Source organism: Lactuca sativa, chromosome 4 (assembly GCF_002870075.4).
Source record: "Lactuca sativa cultivar Salinas chromosome 4, Lsat_Salinas_v11, whole genome shotgun sequence".
Classification (NCBI taxonomy): Eukaryota; Viridiplantae; Streptophyta; class Magnoliopsida; order Asterales; family Asteraceae; genus Lactuca; species Lactuca sativa.
In genome coordinates, this window is record NC_056626.2 from 310,956,884 (window position 1) to 310,975,715 (window position 18,832).

Below are 18,832 nucleotides of genomic sequence, written 5' to 3' on the forward strand. Positions count from 1 at the left end.
ATTGCCCCCAACCAAGGTCAAAATTCTCATCTTCTTTATGATTTTTCTGTTTTAGATGATAAATAGTGAGTATTTTTCAAGTTTGTTGAGTGATTATGTTTGTATTTTGATATATGAATTGGTTATGCATTTTGTTGGATTGTATGTATTTTGTTGGTTATGCATTTTGTTGGATTGTTGAATTATTATGTGTGTTTTGTTCACATTTGTGGGAATTTTGTTGGATTGTATGTATTTTGTTGAAATTTATGTTTAGATTACATTGAAGTTATACCACATTGCCTTAACATGAAACTTAGATGTATATATTTGTATGAAATTGGAATATGCAAATTGGATTAAATTGGAATATGCAAATTGTATGAAATTGAATATATATACATTTGGCTTAATTGTATGAAATTGGATGAAATTGAAATATGCATTTAGCTTAATTAGGTTATTGAAATATGAAATTGGATGTATACATTTAGCTTAATTAGGCTATTAATAGCAACTTACTTCTAGTAATGTATTGTATATGGTTTGAAAGTGCTTAATTTTGTTAGTGACTTAATGTTTGACCAATTTAATAGCAACATACTTTTAGTGACTTAATGTTGGTCATTACAACTTTAGCTTTAATTAGGTTATTAATAGCAATGTATTTCTAGTAATTTTAATTTAAATAGAATAAAATTAAATTAATTTAAAAAAACATTAAAAAATAATAAATTAATTGTAAAATCAACTTAATGTTTTCCCTCCGTGTGTCGCCGCTAATGCCCTAATGTCGCCGCTATTGCCCTACGTCGCCGCTAATAGCCGTCGCCGCTAATGCTAAACGCATATACCCTTCACAGTTTACCTTTCTGCCATTCACAGCTGATACTTCTCTCTCGTTTTTTCTTCAATATCTCGCAGTTTTTCAACTTGGTGGACGCATTGCTTCTCGGACCGGTGTTAGCTAGCTGCTCCTTCCCTCAAGGCAGCCACAATACCGCCACAACCCCAACCAAGGTCGACATTTAGCCAAAATTCCGAAATTGCCCCCAACCAAGGTCAAAATTCTCATCTTCTTTATGATTTTTCTGTTTTAGATGATAAATAGTGAGTATTTTTCAAGTTTGTTGAGTGATTATGTTTGTATTTTGATATATGAATTGGTTATGCATTTTGTTGGATTGTATGTATTTTGTTGGTTATGCATTTTGTTGGATTGTTGAATTATTATGTGTGTTTTGTTCACATTTGTGGGAATTTTGTTGGATTGTATGTATTTTGTTGAAATTTATGTTTAGATTACATTGAAGTTATACCACATTGCCTTAACATGAAACTTAGATGTATATATTTGTATGAAATTGGAATATGCAAATTGGATTAAATTGGAATATGCAAATTGTATGAAATTGAATATATACATTTGGCTTAATTGTATGAAATTGGATGAAATTGAAATATGCATTTAGCTTAATTAGGTTATTGAAATATGAAATTGGATGTATACATTTAGCTTAATTAGGCTATTAATAGCAACTTACTTCTAGTAATGTATTGTATATGGTTTGAAAGTGCTTAATTTTGTTAGTGACTTAATGTTTGACCAACTTAATAGCAACATACTTTTAGTGACTTAATGTTGGTCATTACAACTTTAGCTTTAATTAGGTTATTAATAGCAATGTATTTCTAGTAATTTTAATTTAAATAGAATAAAATTAAATTAATTTAAAAAAACATTAAAAAATAATAAATTAATTGTAAAATCAACTTAATGTTTTCCCTCCGTGTGTCGCCGCTAATGCCCTAATGTCGCCGCTATTGCCCTACGTCGCCGCTAATAGCCGTCGCCGCTAATGCTAAACGCATATACCCTTCACAGTTTACCTTTCTGCCATTCACAGCTGATACTTCTCTCTCGTTTTTTCTTCAATATCTCGCAGTTTTTCAACTTGGTGGACGCATTGCTTCTTGGACCGGTGCTAGCTAGCTTCTCCTTCCCTCAAGGCAGCCACAATACCGCCACAACCCCAACCAAGGTCGACATTTAGCCAAAATTCCGAAATTGCCCCCAACCAAGGTCAAAATTCTCATCTTCTTTATGATTTTTCTGTTTTAGATGATAAATAGTGAGTATTTTTCAAGTTTGTTGAGTGATTATGTTTGTATTTTGATATATGAATTGGTTATGCATTTTGTTGGATTGTATGTATTTTGTTGGTTATGCATTTTGTTGGATTGTTGAATTATTATGTGTGTTTTGTTCACATTTGTGGGAATTTTGTTGGATTGTATGTATTTTGTTGAAATTTATGTTTAGATTACATTGAAGTTATACCACATTGCCTTAACATGAAACTTAGATGTATATATTTGTATGAAATTGGAATATGCAAATTGGATTAAATTGGAATATGCAAATTGTATGAAATTGAATATATATACATTTGGCTTAATTGTATGAAATTGGATGAAATTGAAATATGCATTTAGCTTAATTAGGTTATTGAAATATGAAATTGGATGTATACATTTAGCTTAATTAGGCTATTAATAGCAACTTACTTCTAGTAATGTATTGTATATGGTTTGAAAGTGCTTAATTTTGTTAGTGACTTAATGTTTGACCAACTTAATAGCAACATACTTTTAGTGACTTAATGTTGGTCATTACAACTTTAGCTTTAATTAGGTTATTAATAGCAATGTATTTCTAGTAATTTTAATTTAAATAGAATAAAATTAAATTAATTTAAAAAAACATTAAAAAATAATAAATTAATTGTAAAATCAACTTAATGTTTTCCCTCCGTGTGTCGCCGCTAATGCCCTAATGTCGCCGCTATTGCCCTACGTCGCCGCTAATAGCCGTCGCCGCTAATGCTAAACGCATATACCCTTCACAGTTTACCTTTCTGCCATTCACAGCTGATACTTCTCTCTCGTTTTTTCTTCAATATCTCGCAGTTTTTCAACTTGGTGGACGCATTGCTTCTTGGACCGGTGCTAGCTAGCTTCTCCTTCCCTCAAGGCAGCCACAATACCGCCACAACCCCAACCAAGGTCGACATTTAGCCAAAATTCCGAAATTGCCCCCAACCAAGGTCAAAATTCTCATCTTCTTTATGATTTTTCTGTTTTAGATGATAAATAGTGAGTATTTTTCAAGTTTGTTGAGTGATTATGTTTGTATTTTGATATATGAATTGGTTATGCATTTTGTTGGATTGTATGTATTTTGTTGGTTATGCATTTTGTTGGATTGTTGAATTATTATGTGTGTTTTGTTCACATTTGTGGGAATTTTGTTGGATTGTATGTATTTTGTTGAAATTTATGTTTAGATTACATTGAAGTTATACCACATTGCCTTAACATGAAACTTAGATGTATATATTTGTATGAAATTGGAATATGCAAATTGGATTAAATTGGAATATGCAAATTGTATGAAATTGAATATATACATTTGGCTTAATTGTATGAAATTGGATGAAATTGAAATATGCATTTAGCTTAATTAGGTTATTGAAATATGAAATTGGATGTATACATTTAGCTTAATTAGGCTATTAATAGCAACTTACTTCTAGTAATGTATTGTATATGGTTTGAAAGTGCTTAATTTTGTTAGTGACTTAATGTTTGACCAACTTAATAGCAACATACTTTTAGTGACTTAATGTTGGTCATTACAACTTTAGCTTTAATTAGGTTATTAATAGCAATGTATTTCTAGTAATTTTAATTTAAATAGAATAAAATTAAATTAATTTAAAAAAACATTAAAAAATAATAAATTAATTGTAAAATCAACTTAAAGTAGTTTTAAAATCAAGTTAATGTTAATATTAAAATAAAATAAAATTAGTTTAATAAATAAATTAAACTAATAACAAAAAAGAAAATATTAAATTAATTATAAAATCTAATTAATTTACTTTTAGAATCAAATTATATTAATTATAAAACTAACTTAATAGCAACGTACTTCTTGTAATTTTAATTTAAATAGAATAAAATTAAATTAATTTAAAAAAACATTAAAAAATAATAAATTAATTGTAAAATCAACTTAAAGTAGTTTTAAAATCAAGTTAATGTTAATATTAAAATAAAATAAAATTAGTTTAATAAATAAATTAAACTAATAACAAAAAAGAAAATATTAAATTAATTATAAAATCTAATTAATTTACTTTTTGAATCAAATTATATTAATTATAAAACTAACTTAATAGCAACGTACTTCTTGTAATTTTAATTTAAATAGAATAAAATTAAATTAATTTAAAAAAACATTAAAAAATAATAAATTAATTGTAAAATCAACTTAAAGTAGTTTTAAAATCAAGTTAATGTTAATATTAAAATAAAATTAAATTAGTTTAATAAATAAATTAAACTAATAACAAAAAAGAAAATATTAAATTAATTATAAAATCTAATTAATTTACTTTTAGAATCAAATTAAGTTACCTTTGTAAAATCAAATTAAATCACTTATAAAACCAACTTAATAGCAACATACTTTTAGTGACTTAATGTTGGTCATTAAAACTTTAAATTTAGCTTTAATTAGGTTATCCCGTGTTAGAATACTTTTTAAATCGTCAACTTTATGAATACTCTACTTGATTTTTGTTTCCCATAAAGTAAACATTAAACACTAAATTATGTTTCAGTTGCATCATGTCTATTGATAAAAGCTGGACTACTAATCCACATCGTCAATCTCCCGAGTTCCAGCTAGGGCTCGACACTTTTGTCGAGAGATCCATGTTACACTTAGATTGTAAAGGTGAAACCAGATGTCCGTGTGAGAAATGTGATAATCGTTACTTCATGAATCCGAAAGCAATGAGACGTCATGTTCGTATATATGGTTTCAGTCAATCATACAAAACATGGATATATCACGGTGAACCTTTAATCCCTCCAGTTGTAGATGTCGTATCGCCAAGCAACGAGATGGCTGATGTTATTGACGATGTTATGTGGGAGTCGAGTTGAACTGGTCGAAACGTAGCATATTTTTCGAGCTCGAATATTGGTCTTCTCTACAGCTGAAACACAACATAGATTTGATGCATGTCGAGAAAAATGTGGGTGAGAGTCTTTTGGGTACTTCTATGATGAATGATAAGAGTAAAGACACATCAAATGCACGTGAGGACTTGAAAAATCTGAATATCCGGCGTAATCAATGGTTGCAAAAAAAGGGTAACAAGTTCACTAGACCACATGCAAGCTACTCATTCAAGAAAGCTGACCGCAAAATCTTTTGTCAATTTATAAGAGATGTTAAATTTCCTGATGGGTTTGGATCTAACATTAGTAAGAAAGTGGTAGATAATGATACTAACATTATTGGGTTGAAATCTCATGACTATCACATTCTTATGCAACGTTTGATACCGATTGGAGTTAGAGCATTATTGGATAAAGAAACTTCTACACCAATTGTAGATCTTTGTATGTTTTTCAAGCAAATTTGCTCCAGAACACTAAAGGTGGAGGATATGAGGAAAGCAAAAGAAGATGTCATTAGAATCTTGTGCAAGTTAGAGTTGATTTATCCGCCAGCGTTTTTCGACATTATGATTCATTTAGTTTTGCATTTACCAGATGAAGCGATTGCTGGAGGCCCGGTATGTATGAGATGGATGTATCCGTTTGAAAGGTATATGAAAAAACTAAAAAACTATGTCAGAAATAAGGCGAGGCCGGAAGGTTGTATAGCTGAAGGTTATATTGCTGAAGAAGCTTTGACATTTTGTTCGATGTACCTTCGAGATGTCAATCGCCTTGAAAGAAACGAAGACGTTGTCATTGAAAAAACAAAGTTTTGGATGTTTGAGTCCAAGTGTCGACCGACGAGTGCAACGCAAATCAAACATCTTGATATAACAGAGAACGTAATATTGAATGGTTTATATTGAATAGTTGTCAAGAAGTCAGACAATACATCGAGTAAGTGTTCTTACTTTTAATTATCTTTAATTATTTATTGTTACTTTTTTCCATTCATTAATTTAATATATATATATATATATATTTCATCAATATAGAAAATTCAAATCTGAACATCCTGAAAGTGACGAAAAGACCGAATTTCCCAGCTGGTTTCTTGAAAAGGTAATCATAATTAACAAACAAATATCTTTCATAAATTTAATGAATCAAGAATACATAACACATCAACATATGTTTAATAGGTTTATCAGCTGGAAAAAGAAAACTCTCCTGAATTCCACAAAGAGTTGTCAGCCCTTTCATTGGGTTCACAAATGGATGTTTATACTTACACTGCGTGCATAGTCAACGGTGTTAGGTTTATGGTACTTAGTCGTGATGCACAACGCAAAACGCAAAACTCTGGGGTTCTAGCGGTTGGTGAGAATGGAGAGAAATATTATGGCCAGTTAGAAGAGATTATGGAGGTGCAATATCCATATGATTATTCGACTGTAATATTTCGGTGTAAGTGGTTTGATACGGGAGATATTCCTGATGATAATTTCATAAGTATCGACACAGAAAAAGAAGCGTATCAAGATGATCAACTCATATATGCTTCGCAAGCCAAACAAGTGTTCTACATCCGCCAGCCTGTTAATCATCGAAGAAACCAAAACAACAACCCTCGTTGTATCGTCGAGCATGTTAATCATCGAAATATTTGGGATCTACCATCCGACAATCCTCGTGTCCAAAATGCTTACAGTGACTCTGTCCAAGATGTCGACAATGTGGAGGCCGAAAATGTTGACATAGTTCAAAACAACTCTTCATCTGGAGCTAGACTTTTTATTGACTTCTCACAATACTTTCAAAACAATGTTGATGTAGCTCAAAACAATGCTGATTATGATGATGAAGACGAGACTGAAGTACCTTCGCCAACGGGTAGAATCGATAATGTTTCCGATGAAGAGACTGATTATGATGATGGCGATTCTGATTATGATACGGATGAAGAAGACATTGAATTATATGATCAAGATTCTGATTAAAAAATCAATTCTTTTTGGTAATAGAAACTTTATTTGAAATGTAACTTTAATTCATATTGTTTGTTTATGTTTTATTTATGTTGTTTGTCTATATTTTATATCTTACAATTTCGCAGGGTAACTAACTTTTATTCATATTGCAGATGAGGTTTACTTGGGCAATACTCTTGGCCATGATGGCCGATGTTATGGGGCTTGGACACGGAGGTGATGGAGCCGGGGATCCACCACCTCCAGGAGGCTTTGGTCGTGGTCAGCACGAACAAGATGGTGAGTTTTATTCTGATATATTTATTAACTATTTTTATTATTTTATAATAAGTTATCATGACTAATAGGTTTAATTGTATTTTTGCAGCCGAGCTTCCTAAAAAAAGGAGAGGCATGTCAAAAAATATTGAGTTGGGAAAGTTGATAAGGGCAAATAAGGGAAAGCCCATAGATTTGGATTTCGACAGGGAGATCACATATTCCCCTGTCGGGAAGCGTGGTAATTGGTTCACCCATGAAATTGGGAGGTATTTGTGGAACAATGTCCCTTTCAACGTATCTGGTTGGGACAATGTTTCCCCCGCTTTAAGGAACGCAACAGTTGTTCATCTAAAGGTAACTTGGATACAATTTTAATTTTAGTTGTGATTGTTATTTAATTAACTAAACTTTTTGTGTTTTGCAGAATAAATTTGATTTGGATAAGGTTAACATGGATCCGGAGCGTACTCAATTGTTGCGGAGCATTAATTCAAGTCTTGCAAAAGTTTACAGAGGTCGAAAAAGTAAAGCTCATGCTTATTTTAAGGAAATCGGGGGCCCTGCAGATATCCAAGCTGCATTAAACAACCCCCCTAACGGAATGTCACATGAAAATTGGGCGAAGGCAGTCGAACATTTTCAAACGCCAGAATTTTTAAGGCGTTCGGCGTCAAACAAGGAATGTCGTGCAAAACAAGTAGTTGTAAACAGAGGGGGGTCGAGCTCATACATCAATGCATGTTTTAAAGAGGTAAGTTATGATATATTTAAATATTTATTTAAAGTATAACTAATCTAAATTTTAATGTTAAATAGGATATCAGTCGAATCGAAGCTTTTCGTAAAGCTAATTCCAATCGCCAAGGGGTATTTTATAGTCCTGCAGTCGAGCAACAATACGTAAGTGGTTAATTTGTATTTTTCATATAAGTGTTTATATCGTCAAAGGTATTTAGTAATCTAATTTTTATGATTTTTATTGTTTTTAAAAAATACAGAATGCTTTACTCGAAGAGATAAACCAACGAACCCAAGCTACTTCTGAGGCAAGCGGTCTAGCACCAACTGATATAAAAGATTGTTTTGAAAGAATATTGGGTGTTCGACGCGGACATATCAGAGGCATTGGGCGTAAACCCCCTACCGTTGTGTCTATGTACGATCAGCAACAACCAATGACACAAGAACAACCACAATCACAGGTAATTGTTAGTAAATGCTATAATGGAATGGTATAATTAATTATAATGTTATTCTGATATATTGTTAATATATTTTGTTTTTTTTATAGTTGCAAATGCTCCAAACAATACTACAGGACCCGGCTTGTTCTGCAGCATTGGAAGAGTGGTTTCGCTCATTGCCGCCACCAAATAATGGAGATGATGATGAGGACGAGTAGTTATTTTAGGATTTTATGAAACGTTTTGTAATTCGAAACAATACTAAATGTGGTATATATATGGATTAATTTTATGTATTAATATTTTGGATTGATTTTATGTATTAATATTTCTATATAAAATTATCAGATTTTTCAAATGCTATATGGATTAATATTTGGATTGATTATAAATTTAATGTGAAATAAATAAACAAAAAAAAAAATCAAAAGAGCATTAGCAGCGACGGTAATAGTGGCGACGACGTCCTATTAGCGGCGACAACATATTAGCGGCGACGGGCAGCATTAGCGACGACGGGAGTATTAGCGGCGACACCAAGTATTTGCGGCGACATTGAGCGTATTAGCGATGAATCAATACCGGCGACGTATTTGCAGCGACATGTCGCCGCTAAAGGTATTAGCGGCGACAAGCCTAACCTTTAGCGGCGACGTGTGTCGCCGCTGTTGCCCAATCTCCTTGTAGTGTACGTTCTTTTTCTTCATGTCCAATGTTATTTTCATTTACTCATGCGATAATATTTAGTGCTCTCCTTATTTCATTTTGAAACCGATAGTCAAGGCCCAACCTTTCGATATCATCTATTTGTTCAAGCAATTGCAAGATACTTAAACCACCATTCTCGTAATCAAAATTCAATTCCATTCCCTTCTTCTCTACCTCCTTCACCTCCTCCTTGGAGTTGATATGTGTGCATTCATCAAAAGTTCATGAAATTACTAAGCATCCCGTTTACATATTTTCCCAGTATTTGAATTGTTATAAGCATAAATTCGAAAAAAAAAATGCATAAACGAACTACCGGGAAATTGACATCTAAGGCCTCGATAAAGTTATGAGTCCAAATAGTTGGTTGGTAAATGGGTATGGAAATATTCTCATGTGAACCATTGTTCTTGTCCACACACTTTATCTGTCACACCCCCAAACCAAGGATGGCGGAAACGTCCGGGGGAGGAGGACTTCATGTAAAGTATCACAACAACGAGTATAATAGTGCTCAAAGTAAATACAACCATCATAAATATAATTGAAAAAGTTTCACCAAAGTATATGTTTACATGATTCAAATCAATTACATTATGATACAAGGTGAACTGTTCGACGATTTATCGTTCCATCCTCAAAACGTGGTTGATTTCCTGTTTCACTGAATTCCTGAGAATACAAGTAGTTTTGAAAAGTGTCAACACAAAGGTTGGTGAGTTCATAAGCTTTTGACAGTAAGAGTTTGAAAATCGATCTTTGTAAAGAGATGTATGATACCAAGAAAAATCCAATATTTTCCTTACAAAAGTTAGGTAGTCCTAAATACCAAGACCAAAAGTATACAATATAGTATTGTTGATATAAAATGTGATTTTAAATCGACATAAAACCCTTTTTGTTTGATATGAAAGCGTACAAGTATTTTTCCATACTTAAAGTAATTTCAGTGAGCTAATTAGACTTAACTCGCTAATTTAAGGTTAGAACCCGTAAATCTTATGATTGTTAATACCACATGTGAGCTATCGTAACCATACTTGACTTGGGTGGCCTCGTAATGCGACGTTCTTCAGGCGTCGCCATTAAATGACACTTGTCACCACAGACCTGCCGGTCTAGCTGTAGCGAGTAGCTCTGGTGTGGGTTTGTCAAACCCAATATAGATCTATACAAAACTATCACGTTCTCCTTACAAGAGACTCTGGTTACAATTTACAGGACTTTTTGGTTTTGTTACTTTGGAAGTAACCCGAAGGGAATGACTCACAAATTTATTCATTAACAGATTTACGTGAACTAAACGGAAAACCTTTGGTAAATAAGTTTGAGAAGTAAATGATACATAAACTATACCTATTATAGTTTATCCAAAACGTTTGTAATATATAAGAACTCTTTTATGAAAAAGCGTTAGGATTATGAAATCCATTAAACTATGCTTATTATAGTTTTTATATATATATATATATATATATATATATATATATATATATATATATATATATATATATATGGGTGTTCTAAATGAATGAATAATTTTATCATGAATGACTTATTTTCAGTTTATGATGATAAAATTTACAACGTATCACATTCAATACTTAGAACTTGACATTATACACTTTGCTCAACATAATATAAAGTGTTATAAAAATTACAAGCTGTTAACAAATTTTCAGCCTTTCTACACTGTTTTTGAAAATTCATAGAAAAATCATACGAAGTCGAAAACTAAATCCGTAAATTCTGGGAGTTCCCAAAATGTGTCTAGTTTACTCATAATTTTTATCATGATTTTTAATGACCTGTAACTTAGGTGAAAAGGTCCATAATCACAGACTGGTCCGGATTGGTGTTTGACATGATAGGCAGTTTTGTAAAAATCACCATAAATTGCAGAAAAATCGTATGGAGATGTGCAAGTAGTCATTTTAAAGCTAAGAAGTGGAACTACATGCACCTAAAACAGTTTTGAAAACTAAAATGTTTAAGGTGTCCAAAACAGTCCGTGAATGGAGTCTAACTTTTCTGATGAAAGCTGTTAGAAGAATTTAGATATGTTCTTGATGTTTTGGCTTGTATTCCCCCCCCTAAAAACTTGAGAAAACATGAAAATGTAGGGGTATGAACTCACCTTAAGTGTTTTCAGTAGATGATTGTTGAAGAATGGAGGTGCTTAACTCAAGGACACTTGGAATGTCTTGAAGATTTTCGAGAATCAAGAGTGGAAGAACACTTGATGATCAGCCTTGAGATCGTGAGTTAGAGAGAGAAGTTGGAGAGAAAAAGTTGGAGTTCAATCTTGGTGTAATTTGAGAGTGTTTGAAGAGAATGAGGAGAGAGGTTGTAAGATCAGCCCTTAGATTGTGGGGGTTACTTGTGAAAGGGAGTAAAAGGTACAAGGTATGGTGGGGAGGAGTGTGGGTTGTCATGGAGTGGGTGTGGGGGTTGCTTGCGTCATAAACTAAAGTAAGGTCAACACTCTTCTTTTGTACTTTACCAACTCCTTTTTAAATAAGATTTTATCCTTAAAATGTGATTAAATCATTAATTTAGGGGTCTTATAATTAAAAATAAAGTTTTGGGTGAAAATCCTATGTTAAAATAATTAAAAATGGGTTTAAAACGCAAAAATACGCAAAAACGGGTGAAAAATGAACTTTCCCAGCGAGACTCCTCGGATCTCGGCCGAGGCTCGGTCTCTGGGCCGAAGTTCGGTCAGGTGATGCAGGGTTCGGACGCGAGTGGCTGAATCAGGAGGCGGGACGCGAAGCGATGGCTCGGTCCGATGAGAAGCTGTCCGAAGCGAAGGCGGGTGGGTTCGGTCCGAAGTGAGGCCAGAACCGAAGGAGCTGTTGTGAACAGTAATGAACAGTACTCTCGGTTCGGACCTTCCTTCTATGCCGGGTTCGGTTCGGACCTCCTTCAATGCCGGGTTCGGTTCGGATGAACAGTGGCTTCGGTTCGGTTCATGGGTCAGCAGCTTCGGTTCGGCTCATGAACAGTACTCTCGGTTCGGACCTTCATGAATAGTACTTTCGGTTCGGTTCATGAATAGTACTTTCGGTTCGGAGGGTTCGTTTCCTTAAGTCCGTTTTTCGCGTAGACTTCCGTTTTTGGGCTATTTTCGCCAAATTCGGGGGTCGGGATGCCCCGAGTGATTATAGAAAGTTGGGGAGAGATTTCGAGAGAGATTTGAGAGAGATTCCACATACTCAGAGAGATTTGGGAGAGATTTGACGTACTTGGAGAGATTTCACATACAAAGAGATATTTGGGAGAGATTTCACATTCTTAGAGAGATTTGGGAGAGATTTGACATTCTTGGAGAGATTTCTCATTCAGAGAGAGATTTGGGAGAGATTTCACATACTTAGAGAGATTTGGGAGAGATTTGACATTCTTGGAGAGATTTCTCATACAAAGAGAGATTTGAGAGAGATTTCACATTCTTAGAGAGATTTATCATACAAAGAGAGATTTGGGAGAGATTTGACATTCTTGGAGAGATTTCTCATTCAAGGAGAGATTTGACATACTTAGAGATATGTGGGAGAGGTTTCACATACTTAGAGATATGTGGGAGAGATTTCACATACTTAGGGATATGTGGGAGAGATTTCACATACTTAGAGATATGTGGGAGAGGTTTCACATACTTAGAGAGATTTTTGGAGAGATTTCTGATACGAAGAGATGGAGTGAAAATGATTGAAAGAGGTTTCATTGGCGACCTTTTTGAGTGTTCGGCTTCGCAATGCAGGGTCCGTAAACCCCGTTAAGCCTTGTTTAAGGATCTTGCATACTCCCGATGAGTATGCAACATTGTTTTATCGGTTTGGCTCGCCACGTACCACTGTTTTAGGTTAAGGAGATCTAGATGTATGCACTTTTCGATTTACGATCTCTCATTAGAATAGAGAGTTGTTTAGAAATTACATAACGTAAACTCTAATACTCATGGCACATTGAGTTGACCGGTTTGACTTGCTGACTTTAGTTGGCTTTGACTTGACCGAAAATTGACGGTTGTCACATCATCCCCCCGTTAGAGGGAATTTCGTCCCGAAATTTAAAAATCAGGCAAGGAGTTTGTTAATGACTAAGGTCGGCTCTACATTATTTTGATTCTGACTAAGAGATGAGTTATTATACATGAAAACTTAGGTTATACACATTATGATATAACCAATACTGGGCGGATAGTAAAATGTGTGATTCTACTTCAGTTTCACATCCCAACGAGGAAAAGAAACTAAGTTAGAATTCTCACATGCTATTATCTACCAGGTATTCGTTATATATAACTGGGGAATGTATAAGTGAGGAAATCATAACAAATAACTTAGTAATCCTTCTTACTATGAGGGTAGATAAGCAAGTCACTTACAACGACAACGATGAACTGATCCTAGTAAGAATGGCACATCCTATGAATACTGTGAATGGGTTGGTCCTATCCGAGGGGTATCACTACGGACTTGCAGCGTCCGCATCGAATTTGGAGGGTTGTCCTCGGACATCCCTTTTTTTTCAATACTCGCGACTGGTGATATTCAGATCTTAGGTCCGATTCCTAAAGGGTACCTCGTTCCTTGTGGTTGGTCGGCCTATTCGTTTACGTGAGGCAGATAGTAAAGGTTTCTACTGGGGATATTGTCAGGGCCTCTGAAGTTAATGGAACTATGAGCAATTTGCCTTTCTATTTGAAGAATAAGAACAGAGCTTTCCAGGGTGAGAAGCTTGGTTCTTCAATTTTATTGTTGAGTAGATCGACAGGTTTGACCTAAGAGTTCTTGTAGCTCGGTAGAAAGCATGTGGGTTTGGTTTATACGATTAGGCCTTCTTAGATGGTAGGACATTTACTCGCCCTCCTGGGCAACCTTGGCTCGAAGTTCATGGCAGAACTCATACCATATCTTTCCCAAACTTCTGTGCTTGGACCTTGTCTGCTACATGCGTGACATTCCCAAGGGTCTCCTGTAAGCACTTGTGATGAGGTTTCGGAAGCATAACACTCCTCTGATGCGTGTTTTGGGGTTCCATAGTAAAAGATAATCCGTAGGTTCGAGCTGGATGTTTATGAGAGACGAAGGTTTCGATGTTTGGAGGGGTTAGGTGAAAGGTCCTTTTGTAGATGTTAAATTGGGAAGATGAGGGCTATATCAATGAAGATTGAATGACGACAGCAATATCTTTTTAGATAAAACCAGCTAAGCTGTATTCGCAAGAAGAGATCACTAGAGTGATAAAGTATCTTGTGTTTCTTTTTAGGGTGATGAACTTTGATTGATGTTATCATTATCGTAGATGATTTATACCACAGTGTCTAGCACTGGCGGCAGGTGTGTTTCGAGAATTAGTAATGATATTTGACATCATGACCCCTGACAGGTCTCCCTATGACCGAATGGTATATGAACGTCGTATGTGACCTGATGTTGGGGAATCGTCGAGTGGGTGGCCCCACTCGGTTCTTACTACTAGACATGGATTAGGAGTCGGGATGAAATTATTTGTTTCAAGACTTCAGTATTTTGATTATAATTAACCCCGATGTATGTACAAAGTCATCACATCTTAGAGGTAATGATCTTTAGATCATATATGAATGTATTTGGTTTGATTTAAACGAGAGAGTAGTTTAACTACTTTCAGAAAGACAGTGACTTTAGCAAGCATAACAATTTCATTACAAACATATAGTACTTCAACGTTTTTGTCGTTGGAAACATCACAAAAGTCCTAATATGGTTTCCTACTGATCCTGCCGGTTCGTTGGTTATGCTCCTCCGCTTTCCCCTTCATTCCTCTCAGTTGGACAGTTTCTCTTGAAGTGTCCCGCTTCGCCACATAGGAAGCACACTGGAATTACCTTGGTACTGGGTGTTGATGTGATGTACTGAGTCGAGGTCCTACAGAAACGGGCGGTGTGTCCTTCCCTGTAGCAGTTATCACATTGTAAAATTCGGCAAGCTCCTGTGTGTTACACTTGTTACACTTCGGGAGTGAACCCTTATATGGTCTGGCCGGCGTTTGGGTGGCAGACCCTGTGGCTAGTGTTGAGGCATGTGTCGTGACTGCTGTTGTGATGGTGGGGGTGGCCATAGGTTGTTGTCTTTTAATGGATCTTTGAGATTGGTGGCGCTCTTTCATGTTCCAAAACTTTCTCTTCTTGCTCGTAGGTTTGAGACCGGAGGTATTTTTGCTGGCGGACACCCGTTGGTGTTCTTGAATATTACCACTATCTGTATTGCCAGCATCGCTTCCATTTCTGCTGGCGTTGTTAGCATCGAACTGTGCCAGGACGGCTGCCACGGCTGCCGTGACTGCAGCCTGAAAAGTAGCAGCGTCAATCTGCAGAGTTGGCGCCTTGCTAGTTGGTTGGTTCCTTCTTGGTCAAGACATAGTTCTGTTTCATGATGAAAAACATCTTTGTTAGTGGAAATGATTATCTTAAGTGCATCCTTACAATTTATATTAACGCATATAAATTTTTGCACATTACTGTACTACTCCTAGTGTTTCCGCTAACATTCTTGAAATAGGGTTACAGCAGTGGGTAGGGGTAGGTTACATACGGGCGTCAAGCTTTACCCATCTTAGAATCATGTGTGTTCAAACACGCTTGGCTGGGGAGTTTTGATGGGATCCGGTGCATTAGTGCTGGTATGAACACACCCGTAAGTCTATGATGAAGGAACTTCTCAACAAAATGATTAAGGGTGAGGTGATAATGAGTTTTTAGAATGGCTATACGTCGCGAGTTTCTAACTAAGTTTTATCTTATATCGATTTGTAACGTAATTTGGTCGTTAAGGGCGTTCTGAAAACAATTCATAACGGGAGTCTTTATATGGTAACCCATGAATTTTTAGTAGTTTAGCATCCAAGTGGTGCCTTATAGTTGGCCCAGGCTAGGTCCTTATTACGACCAATTGGAGCATGTTCTTGAAGATTTGACCTGCATCCCTATGATGCAGTCCTAATACAGAGTAGAAGTAAGTTCAGGTAGTGATCTTTTGATGTTGGTTGTTTGAAACCGGGTTCCATTGGTTGGTGAATAACATGATCCAACCTTGGAGAGAAGATCAGGGACGATTCCGGAGCTAGATTACTCTAGTCTTACAACTTGAATAGAGTGGGTTTTAGGCAGGCTCTTATGGCAGCATGATGGGAGTGTTTGAACAAAAAGGTGACACAGAACTCGGCTGATTGATACGTCATTGATGTTTAAGATGTAACAAATTAGGGGAAATTGACCTTGTAGAGGGTCTTATATCATATCAAAGCAGGGGTGTCTTGGCCGCCTAAAGGCCTCACTAAAGGTGCCTACAGTACAAGATAGTCTCATAGGGAATACCACATAGGGCATAGATAGGGAAAACGATTCCTTTTTATCATGAAATGAAGCAAGGCATCTACTACTGGCGGCAGTCATTTTTCTTGTGATCTCTCAGTTCAGCTAGCTGCCGCTCCATATCAGGCATGTGCCTTTCGTACACCCTCTGGCGTACTCGGAGTTTTATGACATCGGTTCGTGATTCAGCCAGTGCTTGCAACAAGGTTTCATAGTCTTCTGCAGACTTTTCACAAGTGTGCTCAAGGCAATTGGTGCGGATTGTATGTATTCTTGCATTTGCATCAACCTCTGCGATACTATGGAGAGTTGTTCTGCCCCGAATCTCTTCTCGGGCAACTCTACGGACCAGGATTGGAAAAATTTTATCGGCTGGGGTTCCTTCGTTTATGTTGCAGAAGTTTCGATCTCCATCGAATGACATAGGTTGGTCTTGCTCTTCGCTCCAGATTTCCAAGCACTCTACCCAAGGAGGCATCGGGCCTTGAAAAGCCGGTCGAGGGTTGGGATTGGGAACACGGATCATCGAGGATAGGTCCACCATTTCAGGTTCGGAGTCAGAACCGTCAGCAAGGCCTTCAGCTTGGTGACCATCCACAGGGATTGGGTGATCGTTCTCTGGCTCCTCTCCGAGCCATTCAATATTGTTGTGGCTAGGGTAGTACGGGTCGTCGTGGGGATGAAATCCAGCCATGATACCTTCGCGAGAAATGGGGATATAAGAAGTAACTAAGTAGATGTACTAATTAGATAATTATAAGATTATCTTTATCAGGTACTTCAATACATTGTTTAGTGCATACTAGTCATATGTATTTGGGACAGGATAGACCTTCGAATAAGCGATCCTAACTCTAAATCCCCAATCCAACGAGAACAGGAAGTAAAGCAAAGATTCACAGATTCTAAGTCTATGACGTCCTGGCTACATATAATTTTAATGTATCCACTAAGCAATTATTGACCTATTGATAAAAATCTATTTAGTTCTCAGATAAATAATTATAATAACACCAAATACCCCTATGGTATTTCATTGTGGTAGTGTTGGTAAGTTTTTAGACTTGTTGCCATATCACAACCATTCTTGGGCATGTGCTAATCACTCCTCGGACGAGCATAGTTGATCAGGCTATGCCAATCCCAAGACTGACCATACATCCCCGAGCTTACCTGTGATATCCAACAATCATTACTTTTGTTTTGTTCTAGAACGACGTGACCCTAGTATGTATGCATGCGTGTATACTTTTAATAAGAAACTACTTATTTCCAAAAGTATAGTTGTTTTGAAAACATAAAATCAGAGACTCTAGTCCCAATGCATTTATAGTTTGTATATCTTATGTGGTTCGATATACTGAGTTCACTATAAACAATGCTCTGATACCAATCTGTCACACCCCCAAACCAAGGATGGCGGAAACGTCCGGGGGAGGAGGACTTCATGTAAAGTATCACAACAACGAGTATAATAGTGCTCAAAGTAAATACAACCATCATAAATATAATTGAAAAAGTTTCACCAAAGTATATGTTTACATGATTCAAATCAATTACATTATGATACAAGGTGAACTGTTCGATGATTTATCGTCCCATCCTCAAAACGTGGTTGATTTCCTGTTTCACTGAATTCCTGAGAATACAAGTAGTTTTGAAAAGTGTCAACACAAAGGTTGGTGAGTTCATAAGCTTTTGACAGTAAGAGTTTGAAAATCGATCTTTGTAAAGAGATGTATGATACCAAGAAAAATCCAATATTTTCCTTACAAAAGTTAGGTAGTCCTAAATACCAAGACCAAAAGTATACAATATAGTATTGTTGATATAAAATGTGATTTTAAATCGACATAAAACCCTTTTTGTTTGATATGAAAGCGTACAAGTATTTTTCCATACTTAAAGTAATTTCAGTGAGCTAATTAGACTTAACTCGCTAATTTAAGGTTAGAACCCGTAAATCTTATGATTGTTAATACCACATGTGAGCTATCGTAACCATACTTGACTTGGGTGGCCTCGTAATGCGACGTTCTTCAGGCGTCGCCATTAAATGACACTTGTCACCACAGACATGCCGGTCTAGCTGTAGCGAGCAGCTCTGGTGTGGGTTTGTCAAACCCAATATAGATCTATAGACAACTATCACGTTCTCCTTACAAGAGACTCTGGTTACAATTTATAGGACTTTTTGGTTTTGTTACTTTGGAAGTAACCCGAAGGGAATGACTCACAAATTTATTCATTAACAGATTTACGTGAACTAAACGGAAAACCTTTGGTAAATAAGTTTGAGAAGTAAATGATACATAAACTATACCTAT

General features: G+C 35.7%; 1 pseudogene; it reads right to left on the reverse strand.

Moving 5' to 3' along the window:
* LOC111917021 ((E)-beta-ocimene synthase, chloroplastic-like) overlaps positions 1-15,417 on the reverse strand; it is a 36,544-nt pseudogene extending 21,127 nt beyond the window's left edge.
* Positions 15,418-18,832: the final 3,415 nt, after the last annotated feature.